The sequence below is a fragment of the Nyctereutes procyonoides genome, unplaced genomic scaffold (assembly GCF_905146905.1).
Source record: "Nyctereutes procyonoides isolate TBG_1078 unplaced genomic scaffold, NYPRO_anot_genome, whole genome shotgun sequence".
Taxonomy (NCBI): Eukaryota; Metazoa; Chordata; class Mammalia; order Carnivora; family Canidae; genus Nyctereutes; species Nyctereutes procyonoides.
This window is the reverse complement of record NW_026575147.1, coordinates 16,567,500-16,585,403: the sequence shown is the minus strand read 5'-3', so window position 1 is coordinate 16,585,403 and position 17,904 is coordinate 16,567,500. Positions and strand designations below refer to the sequence as shown.

General features: G+C 40.8%; 1 long non-coding RNA gene across 2 annotated transcripts in view; it reads left to right on the top strand.

Moving 5' to 3' along the window:
* The window catches only part of LOC129501298 (uncharacterized), a 112,184-nt gene extending 95,048 nt beyond the window's left edge, over positions 1-17,136 (top strand). For both annotated transcript variants that reach the window (XR_008662706.1, XR_008662705.1), the window contains exons 5-6: positions 15,296-15,521; positions 16,258-17,136. This is a non-coding gene — a long non-coding RNA (uncharacterized LOC129501298). The remainder of the gene's footprint in view (positions 1-15,295; positions 15,522-16,257) is intronic.
* Positions 17,137-17,904: the final 768 nt, after the last annotated feature.

The window sequence follows — 17,904 nt, the reverse complement described above, 5'->3', positions numbered from 1 at the left end:
TATGATTACTATGAGAAAATAATGATATTTCCTTATTAATAGGCTCTAGGTATTGCATGGATATCCATTTAATTCTAAAAGGATCCTTGAAGTAGGTTTTATTCTTTTCATTTTACATATGAAGAAAATGAAAAGAGTAGGTGATTTGCCCAAGGCCATGTGGCTAGACCTTGAACCCAGGCTGTCTGAACACAGAACTCATGCACTAAATAATGTCCTCTACTTCCTGTTCATGTGGATCAGAAAGAGCTTGTCCCAGATTAGCACATTCTCCATCCATGAGCAATTTACATAGGAAGCCAGTTTATGGGGTTATTGCTTTGAGAGATGGAATGAAATCATTAAGAAGACGTTAATAAGGGGTGGGTGGCTCAGTGGTTGAATGTCTGTGTTTGACTCAGGTCTCAATCCTGGGGTCCTGGAATCGAATCCTGCATCAGGCTCTCTGTGGGGAGTCTGCTTCTCCTTCTGCCTATGTCTCTGCCTCTCTGTGTCTTTCATGGATAAATAAATAAAATCTTAAAAAAAAAAAAAAGAAGAAGACCTACTTCAGAAGGTCTCACTCTTAGGTTACTCTGCTCTACTATTGCTATTAGTGTGACTCTCCAATTTTTGTCTCTCGTGCCCTCCCTGCTCCTTCTGTGAGAAGGCTCCTTATTGTCATTTTAATCTATTATACCCCACTACTTCCTTACAGCTCTTTGTTCCCGCTAACTACTGTACACACACACACACACACACACACACACACACACACCAGAATTTGAGTTGCCAGATTTACCAAATAAAAATACAGGATGCCCAGTTAAATTTCAATTACATACAAATAATGATTATTTTAAAATATAAGTATGTCCCACATGTTGCATAGGACATACTAATACTAAAAAATTATTCATTGTTTATGGGAAATTCATAATTAGTTGAGTGTCCTTTACTTTATCTGATAAGTCAAGTCTACCCAGAACCCAGCTTTCAAGTCCATCAGCATAGAGAAAAGCAGGCACCAGATGAGACAGAGGAAGAGACCACAGAACACAGAAGTCTTTGTCCTAGGGGCATTCTCAGTCTAGCTGAAAATACAGAAATCTCAAAAGACAGCTCTGAGACTCTTCTCTTGAGTCTTAAACCGGCAAGTCATGCTGAACCCCTTCCTCACCAGTGGCCTGACATCTACTTGTTCACCTTCCCATCCATCTCTCTGTTTCATATTCTCTCAGGTACTTTCACTTCCCTCCATCTCCAATTTGGTCCATTTTCTCAATAATCTGCATGTAAGGGACTGCAACAACCTCCTAATTTGGCTTCCTGTTTCCATTCTTGCTGCTGAATATTCTCTACCACACGGATACCAGAGCAGTCTCTGCATTCTTTCAAAATACCCTGTTTCCTCTGATGGTCATAGTAATTCATGTTCATTGTCGTAGTATCAGAAAACTCCACAGGAACAAAGAAAAACATTACAATCTTCCCTGGTTATTTTTCCACTCAAAATTTGTACCCGTTTCTCATTTTCTATACAATAAGATCCAAACTCCAAGATTGAGTAGTCCCAGATCCAAACTCCAAGATTGAGTAGTCCCAGACTACTGGCCTCACCTGACTCTTCTGACTCTTCCTGACACAATCTAGCTTGCACTCCAAACTCAAGCCATACAACAATCTTCTAGTTCCCTATGAAAGGAGCCATGCTCTTTGTCCAGGTCTTTGCAAAGCCTCTGTCTTCTTCCTTAACTGGCTTCTACTCTGCACTGGCAAACTCCTATTTGTACTTGAGAACGCATGTTACTTCCTTGACCTTTGCTTCCCAAGGCAGTCTTAGAAATAACCTCCTTAGTGATTCTATAGTCATCTATGATTTCATCTATGCTTTCACATTTCTTATAAATATCTTTCTTGTGGATTTCTTTAAAATAATGTGTTGAAATTGCTTACTTATATATTTATCATTCCATGTAAGCTGTGGGGTCCTTCAAAGTGGAAACCACATATCTCTGATGCCCAGCAAAGTGCCTGACAAAATTAGGAGTTCAATAAAATGCTTGTTAATCATTAAACTATTTAATTAATGGAGCACTTTCCTTTCCCACATGCTTCATGCATCCCACTGATGGCCTCATACAAATTGTTCTACCAATTAAATGCTGATTTAAATGCTGTTATTACTTGACACTTGCCAATACAAATAGATTATAAATGTTTGTAATCCTCCACAGTGGCTATTTCAGGGCTAGGCACAGATATTTGTTGAAAGACTGAAATATCTTCCCACGGACCTACTAGAGGGTGCAGCTCACAGTAAATGGTGGAAGGTCCCAGTGAGAGATTAGGCGTCTGGGTTCCAGGCTCTGCTTTTTCAAGCTGTATAAATTACCATGGCTCACCGCATCTTAGTGTCCTTCCTTGCCTAAAAAATGTGGAAGTGGGTTCAGGTGATTTCCTAGTCTTCTTCCTACTAATCTTTAAAGGGAAATGAGGGACATCTGGGTGGCTCAGTGGTTAGGCATCTGCTTATGGCTCAGGTCATGATCCCAGGGTCCCAGGATCGAATCCCACAGCGGGCTCCCCCCTGGAGCCTGCTTCTCCCTCTGTCTGTGTCTCTCATGAATAAATAAATAAAATATTTAAAAAAATAAATAAAGGGTAATGTGTGACTTGAATGTGTTAGCTATGATGACAAACATTCATAACTAAGTGCTGTAAATGAGTACTTTCATTTGATCCCTCAGAACATCTATGGATGACTACTGTTATCCCTGTTTTATAAGTGATGAAGTTAGCATAGAAGTTGAATGCCTTTCTCATTTATTCGGTGACAGGGTGTGTACTCAGTGAATTTGGTTGCAATCCTGGGTTCCTGCACAAATCATCTCTAAAGTTTCATTTCACTTTGGCATAGCCAGATCTCCAAACTCGTTAACATAGAAACATAGTCACCAGCCTCCATTAACCCTGTATTAGGCACTTAAGGCATCTAGGACCTGGTCTGCTGCAAGGGAGTTTCAGAGGTGACGTCACCAGAGTACAGTGAGAGGGACTTGGACCCAAAAACCACAAAACCTGAAGATGAGCCCTGGCTCTGTGCTGCACCAGCTGTGGGAATCTGGGCTCCTAAACTCAGTGGGTCTCAGTATTCTCCTCTTTGAAATGGTGACAAACCCAGTCCAGCCTCCTCCTCCTAACAGACAGCACTGTTCTGAGGATCAAAAGAACAAGAGTACGTGAGAGTGCCATACAAATATGAGTTATTATTATTTCCAGCTGGGGTTGTCTGGGACTACTTCAATGCGGGCATTATAAATGATTGATAAGACTTTATGTGGTATTTGTGCTTTAAGGGGAAACAAGTCTTAAGTCAAATGACTGAAACTCTGGTATGGAATGTTGGTTGCAGGGCCCTAGACAGAGGGATTTGGGCAAGTGAATGGCGGGGGGGGGGGGGGGAGCAGTTGGGCCCAAATCCAAAATACCACTCTTAAGCTAAAACTAAGTCTCTATGTTAAAGCTAAACTTAGATTCCAGGGTTAAGAATTGCTACTAAACATTGATTATTACTTATTTATTCACTGGACAGGTCAAAAAAAGTAATAATATCAGCAAATACTTATTCAAGTGCTTACCTCATATCAAGCATCATTCTAAGTTTTTATACATACATATTTTAATTATTAAATCAATCCAGTGAGATGAATATCTCTGGGGGAAATATGACTATCCTTCTTTTATGATTGAGGTTAATAATGCTCAAAGAAGATTAGAAGCTCTTCTAGGGTCACATAGCTAGGAAATGGTGGACCTCAGATTTAAACTCAGTCATTCTGACCCCACAGCCAGAAGGAACAGGAAGAGATAGAAGGGAGGGAGAAAAAGAAAGAAAGAAGTCTGGATACTGAGTACTCCTTCAGTAAATTATTCTGACACCTGGGGAAGGCAATTAGACAGAGATCCAGAACCAAATAATTTCCAAATGAAACATGTGCTTAGGGAGTCAGAGGAAAATCTTTGGGCCTATCCTTGCCATAGGCACAGTATGTCCATCTTCACCTCTATGGACTACAACGGAGCCACTATCACTGTGAGGAAAATGTAAACCAGGTGCTATAGAAGCACAGAGGAAGGGTGACAGTGAAGTCTGGGAAAGTCTTCTGGCAGAGGTGATGTCTTGGTGAATCTTCAAGACTTCAGAGGATCCAGCCAGACACAGATTTGGGGAAGGAAGCATGAAACCACATAGCATGGGTGGAGCTCCAGGTAAGTAGGTAGGATTACAAATATAAGGCAATGTGGGAGAAGTAAGATGGAAGGCTAGAGATTAGGTGGGTCTAGGTCATTTGTGCCAGGAAACTTCTGACAAACCAAGAAGCTCAGACTTTATTTTTCAGGTGAAGGAGAGCCATACGTGGTTTCAAGCAGAGTTAGACCTATGATTTAGATATTCTTGCTGGGCAGAGGGCAGAGCAGTTGATGGGGAGACGGTCAGATCACTACTCCAAGTAAGAGAGTGTGAGTACAATAACTAGGAAAGTCATAATAGAGCCACGAAAAGACTGAAATGATACTTAGGAGGTGTTTTTCAAAGCATTTGGTGACTGGATTGAGGTGGAGTGGCCAGCACTGATGGAGATCTCTGTTGACACCTGTGTCTTGACTTAATGGCTAGAGAGACATGGAGCCACTAACAAAGGTTTGGAGGGCTGAAGAGGAGAGATACTGAGAGCTGGGTTTGTCTGGCAGCATATTGGAAAAAAATAAATGCAAAACTTTGGGAAGTAGGGCTACAGATAGCCATTTGATTTCTTAAATTTATTGACTACTGTAGGTCAACATTAGGCTAGGTGCTAGACTTGGAAGTCAGGATAGGACAGGTTATATTGCTGTAACAAGTAACCCCAAATCCTAAGACAAAAAAGTTTATTTCTCAAACATCAAATATGTGCTGTTCAGTGGCTCTGAGGTTCCACATCTTCATCCACATGGACCCAGGTTGACATGTTGAAGCATCCCGTAACTTCAGCATCTAAGAATGGAAGTCCTCCTCAGTCACATGAGCAAGAGAAGAGAGAGACTAAAGAATCATATGTGGGTCTTTTATCCCCTTAGTTGGAAATGACATACATCCCATCTGCTTGCATTTCATTGCCAGATTTGGCTTTATAGGCCTACCCAACACCACGGGCTGGGAAATACAGAGGAGCTAATGTTATTCGTGGTAAGCATTAGTGGCTCTGCTGCATAAGGCATCAGAATTTAGGAAGGGAGTACATCTAGGAGAGAAAGGATGGAATCGATTAAGGTAGAGACCATAGAGTGAACGGAGAATGGTGAATGATAGAACCTTCTAGAAGTGACAGGTGATGGAGGAGGGGAGTCCAAGGAAGAGACTGAGAAGTGACATTGAAAAAGGTAATAACTAGGAGCCAATAACATTATTCAAGTCAAGGAAGTATATGGATAAGTCTGTGAGGAGGTCCAGGGAGGCAAATGTGGATAAAGACTGACATTTTTACTACATTTGGCAATCAAGAGGGATCTGGAGAACATTTCAGTAGATGTGTTTCTGTGGAGTGAGTATTTCTCCAGATTTGTTGTAGAAAACCCAGTAACTGAGGCCACAGGCCTGAAAGTCATGTTCTGAAAGTAATGGTGGCGATTCAGTTAGGGAGCCCCTCTTTAGCTCACAACATTATTTAAAATGCCTTAATAAACTTTCAACTGCTGATTATTTAGTTGGGTAAGATAAGACTTGTTAAAGTACAGACCAAGACTTGTGAAAGTACAGACCAGGGTAACTGCAAGCTGTGTAAAGTGTCAAACGAAAAAATATGTTGACCTCTTATTTACTAATATCCTTGTGTTGTGGCAATGTCAGAACTTGTGAAGTTCATCCAAAGTGCAGTTATTGCTAACTAATAATATTCCTTGGATTGCATTGGGAACTCACTTTTGTGGTTTCCTACTGCTCCAGGAGAAGAGAGTGTCTTTTTTTTTTTTTTTTTTTTTTTTTTGCTTGAGAAAACTGAGCTAAGAAATGAAATGAATAGTCGATATTTTAACCATACAGCTGTTGAGTGGTTCTGGGGGAAAGGAACATGGAAGAGACATTTGTTGAGTACCTGTTACCTGGTAGGTGATTCTAATACATAATTTTTCTTAATCTTCATAACCACGTAGTAAAAGGGATCTCTTTTCTCCTCATTTTATGGTAGTGGCAAAATCTGATAGAAGGCCTCGGTGTTCAGATTGTAGGGGCTCCATTTCATTTGCTACCAGCGAAGTGGACTCAGAAAGTGAGCCCCATGTCTGCTTCTCCCAGGATTGCTGTGAATTTCTCAGCCCCCATCAGTCCAAAGCTGCTAGGAGGCAGATGAAAGGCGTCATGGACCTGTGGACTGCCGCTATGCCTTCAGAGGGACTGACTTCCAGCTTTTAGCCACATGCATGAAAGAGGCTGTTTCCATCTGCTGACCTGTCAGGCTGCCCTTCTCTTGGGCTTCTTTCCTCCCTCCTTGGAGTTTCTTCAATAAAACATTTCACTCCCTTGAAAAGCATCTCCCCTGAGTGGCATGGGGAGGGCCCAATATGGTTCCATTTAGCTCTCCTGGGATGAGAAGGAGGCATCCTCGCCTTCACATAACTTTCCCAGCAAGTGGTATTTCTGTTTCCTCTCCCTCAAAAACTATGAACAAATAAATTCTGGTTAACACAGCATCCCAGCTCACAGATCTCCCAAATCCCATTCTACATTTCCTGCTTCACCATGCGTCTCAGGATCCTTAGATCCCGGATTCCCAGAGAACTGAAGACAGAAGTGACTGTGGAGCCGCCTTCTGGTCATGCTGTGAACTTCATCTTTCTTAGTAGCAGTTCAGGGAGGAAAATGTTGGGGTCTTTCTCTGCACCTCCTCTTCCCACCCTGAGAGAAGAGTCAACTTCTCCCAGGGTCCCCTGGAGTGCACAGACATAATTGACAAGCCCGTGTGTGAGGAAAGATTATCAGATTTTCAAATGGTATAAAAGAGAAGTTGTCTTCTGGCTGGACTCCCCTTTTCACATCTTCCCTCCCCACTCCACTGCCTGATACTGGGTCCTCTCCCTGGACCTGTTTTGCTCTTCTAGGCTGTTCCTTAACTTCACAAAAGTACTGATGAGAATCACCTGGAAGGTTCGAGAAAACAGAGATGGTTGAGCCCATCCTCAGAGTTTCTGATTTGTATTTCACTGAGAATTGGCATCTTGTCTCAAAACTGGACGCAAATTTGAGTCATTGTTAAAAAAAAAAAAAGGCATAGTGTGAGGGGCCTGGGTGGCTTGGTCAGTTAAGTGTCCGACTCTTGGTTTCGGCTCAGGTTACAATCTCACGGTTGCAATATTAAGCCCTGCATTGGACCCCCACTCTCAGCAGGAAGTCTACTTGAGAGTCTCTCTCTCCTTCCTCTGCTCCTCCCCGACTCTCACATGCATGTGTGCTCTCTCATTTCCTCTTCCTCTAGAATAAATCTTGAAAAAAAAATCCACAAAAACATAGTGTGTATGTGTGTTGGAGGTGATTCTGCAGACAAGTTACCACATTGGTAATTTGTAAGAACACCTCCTTCCCCAGAGGGATTCTGAAGAGCAATCAGGCTGAAGAGCTCTGTAAATTGGGACCAGGTCTTTAACTCCCAGAGGTTTTTAGATCCCTATAGTGGAATTTGAGAAACTTCCCCTCCTAACCTGTCTAGACCTTAAGAAATACATTCCTAAAGTTAAAATTTCAGGCACATGTGCAGAGTTGGGCCAGAGCTGGGTATTTTATCCAAAGAAGTCAACCTCCCCAGTATCCCTCATATTCTGCTGCCTTAAGCTGGAGTGGGTGACCCTCAAGGAACCCTAAAGACACTCAAATTCTAGCTCTGCCCCTTAATACTATGTGACATGGGCAAGCTATTTAGCTTTTCTAAATCTCAGTTTTCACATCTGTGAAATGGAGACAATAAGTACACCTATTACATAAAGTTATTATGAGGAATAAATGAAACAATCCAGGCTCTCACATATGTAATTCTACTAAAGACAAATGCTGTATTACCATTATGGTTATTATCACCAGCACTCATTTTATAACTCTTTGAATCAGCTATGGGGGAGCTAGTGGATTCTTGCCCTGACTCCAAGCCTGAGGAGACCCTCCTCTGTGAGTTGTAAGATATGTAGTCTTGGTGCCTACGAACCTTTCCAATTTTAATTTCAATTCCATAATTTGCTACTGGTCTGTGATCCATCCCAACCATGATCCTTGCCAGAATATCCATCACAATCCACAAACTCTACCTGCTCAAACCTAACACATGATCTTGGCCCATAATCTACCCTCACATCCTGTTGGACGTCTCTGTAGGAATGGCATCCCCCACTCAATTGCCTAAGCTAAAATGCTGGGACTCATTCTAGTCTCCTGCGTCTTGTTCCCTTCCCACCGCCCCTAACAAAAAGCCAACTAACCAACCAACCAACCAAACAAACAAACAATCACTTACTCGGTTCTTTCTATTAACTTTTAAATCAATCTTATGTGCATCTCCTCTACTGCTACCCCCAGTCAGGCTCTCACATCAGGACTATTTTAATTGTCTCTATTACTAATTCTTCTTTTCTCCCTCTCTGTCTCTCTCACTAATTCTTAGTTCTCTTATCCCATGCACCATGTTACTACTGGGGAGACACAAATATAATCATGCTGGTCCCTGCTCAGAACTCTCCAGTGGTTTTCTATCATCTCTCAGGTTGAACTGAGCTTGCAATACAGATACCTACAAGCAACACAAACTCATGGCAAGGACTTTTGGTAAAACAACATGCAATCAATGGTTTGTACTGTGATCTTTTTAAAACTCTGAGCAAACCAAACAAAATATCTCTTAGTTATGAAGTCCTCAGGCCACCAGTCTGAACCACTCCTCCTCTACCATGTAAATTCTAATTTCTTTGATATACCCTCAAGGCCTTTCCTGATGTGGATCTTGTTACCCATCTAACCTGGTCTCAGCTGCTCTCTCCTTGCACTTTATGCATGAGTAACTCTGAATTATTTGTAGCTTCCTGAATAGGTCATGTGCTCTTGCACCTCACGTTCTCGCTCATGCTATGCCCTATGCATAGCATGCTCTTCTTCTTGATATCCTGGCTAAGTCTAGTTTATATTTGACCATTCAGTTCAAAGGCTAGCTATACAACTTCCCCTATATTGAATACTTCTCCTTCTCTTACTCCTAATCTAACAATGACCATAGTGCACTGAAATTATTTATTTTCTTATCTATTTTCTCCACTACTCTCATAAACTTCTTAAATTTGGGGGCTGTCTTTTCATTTTAGTACCCCAGCTTTTAGCATGGCATCTGGCATATAGTCTAATGAACACACATATGGAAGAATGGCATTAACTAGGATTTCAAGTGCTTTCTGAATTTTAGGCACTGACCTAAACACTTTAAATGCATTATTTGAAAAAAAATAAATGTATTATTTGTTTTAATCTCTGTACTGAATGTACCAAAGATAAGAGGAAAGAGGCAAATCTAGGAAGGGTCCCCATGTAACATATGCATGGACTGTTCCCGAGATCTCCATGCTCAGCTGAAAGTGATAAAAATGTTATTAAAAATGACTAAGGTTAAAAAAAAATGACTAAGGTTTGGGGATCCCTGGGTGGCTCAGCGGTTTAGCTCCTGCTTTCGGCCCAGGGCATGATCCTGGAGGCCCAGGATCCAGTCCCATGTCGGGCTTCCTGCATGGAGTCTGCTTCTCCCTCTGCCTGTATCTCTGCCTCTCTCTCTCTCTCTCTCTCTCTCTCTCTGTCTCTCATGAATAAATAAATAAAATCTTTTTTTAAAATTTTTATTTATTTTATGATAGTCACACACAGAGAGAGAAAGAGGCAGAGACATAGGCAGAGGGAGAAGCAGGCTCCATGCACCGGGAGCCTGATGTGGGATTCGATCCGGGGTCTCCAGAATCACGCCCTGGGCCAAAGGCAGGCGCCAAACCGCTGTGCCACCCAGGGATCCCAATAAATAAAATCTTTAAAAAAAATGACTAAGGTTTGAGCATCAGGGATGCTCTATCCTACTATATTGTAATGATTTTTTTTGTATTCCTATAAGATAAGGAAGTCCTTGAGGACAAATACTGCAATTGCTGTCTCAGAATTCTCTGCACATGATATAATGCCTGGCACATAGTGGGACCTATGGAAATGTTAGGTAAATGAATGGACTGTCTCATGGATTTCTTACTACGTGAGTTTGGGAAGCTCTGAAATCCTTGCTACAGATCCCTGGCAAGCTCAGTAGTTTCTCCAACTTTTCCCTTCAGAAATGTGCTTGGTATCTTGAATATATAGGTTGTATATTTGACTATAATCATATGCTGTCTGTGAGATAAAGGGAAAAAGAGCAAGATTGGGTAGAAAATATAACATAAAAGATAGGAAGGGGTGCCTGGGCGGCTTAGTTGGTTAAGTGAATGACTCTTCATTTCGGCTCAGATCGTGATCTTAGGGTCATGAAATCTAGCCCCAAGTCAGGCTCCTCACTGGACATGGATGGAGCCTGCTGAGGATTCTCTCTGTTTCTCTCCCTCTGCTCCTCCCCCCTCTAAAAAATGATGGAAAGTAAAGTAACAGATAGTAATAAGGAAATTAAAAAAAAACATTTGTAGCTATCACTACATGATTTGAATATAAATCCTGAACACATTTGCCTTGTCAAAAAAATATACCTGCAATTAAGCTATATGGCCACCAGATGTCAGTAAAGTAATAACATGTCTCATCAAGATTTCTGAAACCCTGGAAACAGACTGCAGCTTTAGGCTCAATCTCCTTCATAATTTATAATTATGAAGCTCCCTTGTTACACTGATGGAAAACAGATTTTATTAAAATAGATAACATCAAGGAAACAAAGTAAAATCCAAAACATATAATACTTTTAAGGAAAACGTCAAAGTATCAAATTCTTCAACCATCTAAATGTATTTCTTGACTATCGTATGATAGCTAAAATTCCTAGCTCAAATTTCAACTGTTATAGTCCTTTTGACAATTTCAAACATTAGATAGAGATGTTAAGTTTAGTTCACTCACCTATTCAAAGTATTATCAATTTCTTTCTTCCCACTTATCCTGCCCACCCCCAACACACCCTTCACTCCATACACATAGCCACCTGTCACTCAGAGTTAGCAAAAGGAACTTCTGTGCAGGACACAATAAATGAATGTTACTTCTATCGCTGATTCTCATATATTCCCAGTGAATCTCTTTTAAGTATCTGTAAATTTCATCTTCTTTACATGAGGAAAATAAGTTCCCTCTCGGCCCTCCTCTATCTCAATTATGTTATACCAATATCTTCATGTTTTCATTTTTTGAAGCTATATAGTGCTGTATTTTATTCATAAGCTCTAGCTCAATGATTGTTTTTTTTTTTTTGTTTTAAGTTTTATTTATTCATGAGAGACAGAGAGAGGCAGAGATATAGGCAGAGGGAGAAGCAGGCTCCCTGTCTGGGGAGCCTGATGTGGGACTTGATCCCAGGACCTCGGGATCATGGCCTGAGCCAAAGGCAGATGCTCAACCACCAAGCCACCCAGGTGCCCAAGGATTGGCTTTATTAATCCCCCTGCAGCTGACAGTGAGGTGGTGGCCAGGTGTTGACCTCTGTTCCAGAAATCAATTTGAATCCTGGTTCTATCTCTTCTTTCTGCCTTTAGGAAAGGTTGTTTTGTTTTGTTTTTGTTTTTGTTTTGTTTTGTTTTGGAGTCTTAGGCAGTTTTGCCTTTGGGAAAGGTTAAGTGTGTCCTTCAGAATAGGAAAGGTTATGCTGCAGAACAAGCAGTTCCATATTTCAGTGGCTTAAAACAAGCGTATTTCTCACTCATGTTGCATGTCCAAATCAGGTTAGCAGAAAACGTCTGCTTAATCTAGCCACTCAGGAACGCATGTTGGTGGAGTCTCCTTCATATGCGCAGAGTAAGGTGTTTCAAAGTAATCCATAGTCATCTTAGTTAGTAACAAGCAGAGCCAGACGGTCTTCTCAATTAAATCCGCTGGTCCACCTCACATTTGCTCTCAACCCATGGTCCAGAGCTAATCATATGGACATGACTAACCTTAAGAGTGTGGGGAAGTGCAGTCCTCCATGTGTCCCAAAAGAGAGGGGAACTAACTACTGGTCAATAGTAGAAATACCTGCATGGTCTGCCTTAAATCTCTAAATATTTAGTGGTGATTTCTTAATACATGAAGAACATACCCATCCCCTTTCTAAGGAGACAACCTAGATACCTTATCAAGTGGGGCATTAAACTCAAAATCTATGGTCTCTGAACAGAGCTCAGATATGTTCCTTCATTATGATATCTTATATTGTAATTTCTACCTCAGACCTGGAAGCGGCATCTTGTGATCTCAAAAGTTATGAGCTAAAAAGATAAATGATCTCCCCCCACATCCACTCCCCAATTCACAGTGATAGAAGATGGAGGGACAGGATAACCACAATAAACACTCCTATTCAGAAAGAGGAAGAACAGAGACATGTAGAGGATACTGGTGGGCAGAAGTCCTGAATCCTGCCAGGTTAAGTTTTTGAGGCCCCTTTCCTTGGAGTAGAAAGTATTTTGACTAATCTCTGATTGTTCATGTTGAAAATGCTCCTTCATCCATTTTTCTCATCACTGTTGTGTCTGCCCTAAGAAGTTTTTCCTTTTCTTTTATCTTTTTTGACTATATCCAAAATACGTATTAGAGGATATGATGTCTTTGGGGGACATCAATAATTTTTCCTAGTCCACTTCCTACTATAGACGATTAGAGGCCTAGGTCTTAAGAATCATCCTCCCTTAGTGTGATTCCTTGGTCTCAAAACTCACTAAACCGAGACTCCCCGTGTATTGGATTTTGGTCAACTTTTTGTGCCACTAGCCACATCCTCCTATATTTACTTTCTCACCATCATTTCTATCTCTGGACTTAGTTCAAGTAATGCCACATTTTTATTTTCTTTCTTTGAGCACCTTTATTCAACTAAAAGGATTCACTGGGCATCTTCCCTTCACTGGATCTTCACTGTAAAACACTTTACTCCTCTGAGAGGTTTTAACAACTGTGTGTGATGACTATACACTCAATATGATCCTCCCTGAGAGGCTGAGATTTCATTAGCCTTTGCTGCTCACAGGATTTCTCATTGTTACATTTTTAGTTAAGAACTGAGAAGCAGCTGACTTTGCAATCCCACTAGTCCCTAAATTTTCAAATCCTCTCGGTTCTTTTTCATCCTTGCTTGCAAAGAAGCCAATTCTTTTCTGAGTGCATCTCTTTCTTATAATACCTTGCCAAATATAGGTAACTGAAACTGGCATTCACCACAGCACTCTGTCTTTCAACCTCTTTTCATAGATTTGTACATTAATTTGGTGCCTAACTGAAGGTGACAACTTTATCAGATGTTTTCCCATTAAATAAAATGAACTGCCAACTTTCCAGCCCCCAATATTAGTTTTCTCACCACCTAGCCCCAGGCCTGAAATGAATGTTATGTATTTTTTTTGTCACTTGGGTTTTTTGGTTGCCTGTTCTTCTTGCTGTTGTTAACAATAGTACCCTTCCTCCAGCTTCAATATCTATATCAATCAGAAGGGTCTAGGCTGTGCTTTGGCAAGAGGCAACCCTAGAACGTAAGCAGTTTGGAAAAACAGAGGTCAGTTGGACACTCACACTTGTATGTTCAACAAATTGGCAGGAAAGTTCTGCTCACTGTAATCCCCCAGGAACCCAGGCAGATGGGGCTCTGTAACTATACTCCCAACACAAGACAATCTCACACTGGCAACTAAATGCTGCAGCCTGGAAGAAACCCACAACACTTTCCCACTCGTTGGGGCCGAACTCATTGTCCAGGGCTAAGAATGTGGCCAGACTATGTTCAAAGAGTTATAGCCTTTACCCATTCAATGGTTTGATTTGGGGGTTTTTGTTTTTGTTTTAACTTTCTTAACCTCCATATATACAAAGCAGGCCACTAATGATAGTGTCTGTCCTACTACATGGCTTCTCTAGGCACTTAAGTTTACTGGTTTCTGAAAACAGCAAGGTGATATGATCTATTTGGGTTTTAGAGAAATTCCCTCTGATGTTAGTAAAGAGTAGGGATTGGAGGCTTAATGGGAAGTGGGTCACAGGATGGAGGCAAGGATACCAGCTAAGAAGCTGCTGTAGTAGTTCAGATGAGAGGTAGATAAGGAACATGAATCAATAGATTTGAACGTTATGAGGATCAGTCAAGATTGAGACAATGAATAGAACAGGAAAAGCCCAACTCATTAAAATAAATCCATCCGTGGGCTGACAGAAGAAGCTGATATTGGGGTGCCTGGGTGGCTCCATTGGTTAAGCTCCTGGCTTTGGCTCAGGTCATGATCCGTCCTTGGGATGGAGCCCCACATCAGGCTCCCTGCTGAGCAAGGAATCTGCTTCTCCCTCTGCCTGCTGCTCCTCCTGTTTGTGCTCTCTCTCTCTCTCTGCCAAATAAATAAATAAAATCTTAAAAAAGGAAGAAGAAGGAGCAGTCCCAGTGGTGCAGTGGTTTAGCGCCGACTGCAGCCCAGGGTGTGATCGCAGAGAGCTGGGATTGAGTCCCGCGTCAGGCTCCCTGCATGGGACCTGCTTCTCCCTCTGCCTGTCTCTCTCTCTCTCTCTTTCTCTCTCTCTCTCTGTGTCCCTCATGAATAAATAAATAAAATCTTTAAAAAAAAAGAGGAGGAGGAGGAGGAGGAGGAGGAGGAGGAGGAGGAGGAGGAGAAGAAGAAGAAGAAGAAGAAGAAGAAGAAGAAGAAGAAGAAATAATTCAGCAATGGTAAGGATATCATACTCTGAGTGGTGGCGCTCAGGCTAAACTGGGACCACCAACCCAGACAAAAGACTGTAGGGGGAATGTTTCAGAACTTGAAGGAGAACAGCCAACAACTGAATTCTTTCCTCAACTTCCTCCACTGAGCCTTGCTAACTGAGTTCTCATTTAAACAAATAGATTGTAACCCCAGCCCACTGAAACTTGCAGCTCTTCATAGTTGGGATTTCTATCCTAAATTTTCAGAAACAGATGCTGGGGTGTATTTTTTTCTCTCTTCTTATTCTTACACTATGGTTGTTTCATTTTCCTCTGAAGATCTCCTTTTGGGGTTGATGAAAATTCTGTGTTGAGAAAGGAGACCTTTTCCAGTTTCCAACCCAAATTTCTCTTCTGTCAAGTTCCTCAGGTTCCTGTAGAAGAGTTACTACCACAGAATCTTCAGACTTCGTTACCATGTTTGGTTAATGTCTGTTAATGATCTGGAGAGAGGTGATAACTGCATATTAATGAGGTTCACAAAGGAGCCAAATTGAAAGCTGTTGCAAGCTCCAGTGGTGGCAGCCATAAACCAGAGCTCCAGAGAGAACCGACTGACAACCGGGGACAATACATGTGGTGAAACCGGTATATATGATACTGACTCTTCAGAGGAAAGAAGCAGTTTAGGCATTTTTCTTAGAAGAAGAAACAGCATGGAAAGCAGCAGTCAATAGGTCTCCAGGATGAAATGAAAAAACGAATGCTCAGGTTGTAAGGACCTCAGTGTAACCGAGAGAGGAAGTTGAGAAGGATGTGGTAATCCATTGACCTCTACCTTACATTCTACCTGCCCACTCTGTGGTGGTCACATGACACAGGTCTGGCAAGTCAGTGATCCTAGAATATAGTTCTTGGTTCTGACATAGACTTGTAACTTGACTTAATCTAATGAAATTCATTCCTGGAATAATTCTTGTTACTGAAACTAGTGAAAAAATTAGAAGCTTTCTTCCTGAAAGGACCGCAGGTTATACACCTACGAGTTATTCAGGTAGTGATTGAAACTGCACAGAAAGAAGCAGAGTTGACAGTGAAGCTGGAGGTGGGGTTGAGGTGGGAGGGAGAGGGAGTGCTGGGTGAGAGAGAAAGAGAGAGAGAGAGAGAGAGAGAGAGAGAGAGAGAGAATATATGAGCTCTCCAGAACCAGCTATGCCTAAAACTATAACCCACTGAATTGTTTAGTTATTTGTATTAACAATCTTTTTCTTAAACTGAAGCCAGTTTCAATTGTCTTCTTTATTTGGAAGTAAAAGTGTACTTACTTACCCAAGATAGGTTTTTCAAACATATTGTTCTTTCTTTTATATCCTTTACTTTCTAGCCATACCGGATGACTGTAATTTCCAGAGTGTATTGGAAAAGTTATTCTGAGGACTCGCTCAGGCAGTCTCCTTCAATTGAAATGGAATAATACCCTTCCTGCTATATTTACTTGGAGAAGCCTTCCAAACCCCATGGTCCAGCTCAGACCATCTCTTTTTGGACATCCCTCCTGAATATTCAGTGGAATGTCATCTTTCCTTTCTTTGCTTTACCATATGAAGAGACTTCAAGACTTTAAAAGGAAGATCACAGTTGGAGGATTACAAGTATTTGATTTAAAGATTTACTATAAAATTACAGTAATGGTGTCAGTCAGGGTTCTCTTGAGAAACATATTGCTGTATATTAATGAGGTTCAGGGAGACATACCCGTACCTATATAGAATTATATGGAAGAGGACTGATTAATTTTACATGTATACATGTAATTTGTAATTTTTATATTTGTGAATTTATTATTTTTGTAATTTATAATTAATACATATAATTTTTTAAGGAATTGCCTCCTAGGATTATAAGGGCTAGCAAGTATGAAATGGTAGGGAAGGCTGGCAACTCAGGCAAGAGTTAATGTTGAGTCTTGAGGCAGAATTTCTACTCCAGAAAATGTGAGTTTGGGATCTTTAGAGCTTTCAAGTGATTGGATGAGACCCATCCACATTATTGTGGGTAATCTCCTTTACTTAAAGCCCACCTACGGTAGCTATTAACCACATCTACAAAATACTTTCCCCCAAAAATAATCTAAAACAAATACCTTTGCAGCAACACCTAGATTAGGGTTTGAGTATATAACTGAGTACTACCAAAGCCTAGCCAAACTGGCACATAAAACTAGCCATCACTCATGATCAAGACAATGTGATATTGACATAAAGACAAACAAAACAAATGAATTAATGGAATAGAATAGAGTCTGGAAACAGAAGTACACACAAATGGACAACTGATTTCAACCAAAGTGCATAGTACACAGTGGTGAAAAATAGTCTTTTATGCAGTAGGTGAATTGGCTCTCCATATGCAAAAAGTCGACTTTGAGCCCTCCCTCTCACCAGAAACAAAAATAAAGTCAAAGTGGATCACAAGCCTAAATGTAAATAAATCCTTTCACCATAAAATTTCTGGAAGAAATCATAGGAGAAAAACTTTATTACCTTGGGTTAGGCAAACATTTCTGAAATAAAAATACCAAAAGAACTATCCATAAAAGAACACATTGGTAAATTGGACTTGATCAAAATTTTAAAAGATGCAGAAAGAATAAGCCACAGACCATGAGTAAATATTTGCAAAGCACACATCTGATAAATGACTTGTATCCAGTATTTAGAAAGAAGTCTCAAAATTCAACAATAAGAAAACAAAGAACACAATTTAAAAATAGGCCAAAGATGTTAACATATATTTTCAAAGAAGATATTGAGATAACAGGTAAGCACATGAAAAGACACTTAACATTGTTTGTCCCTAAGGACTAACAATTAAGTTAAATTAAAACCACAATGAGATATTACTACATACCTATTAGATTGGCTGAAATAAAAGACTGATCATATGTAGTGTTGGCAAGGATGGTGAAGAATTGGAACTCTCCTATTGCTGGTGGGATGTAATATGGTCCAACCTGTAAGGAGGACAACTT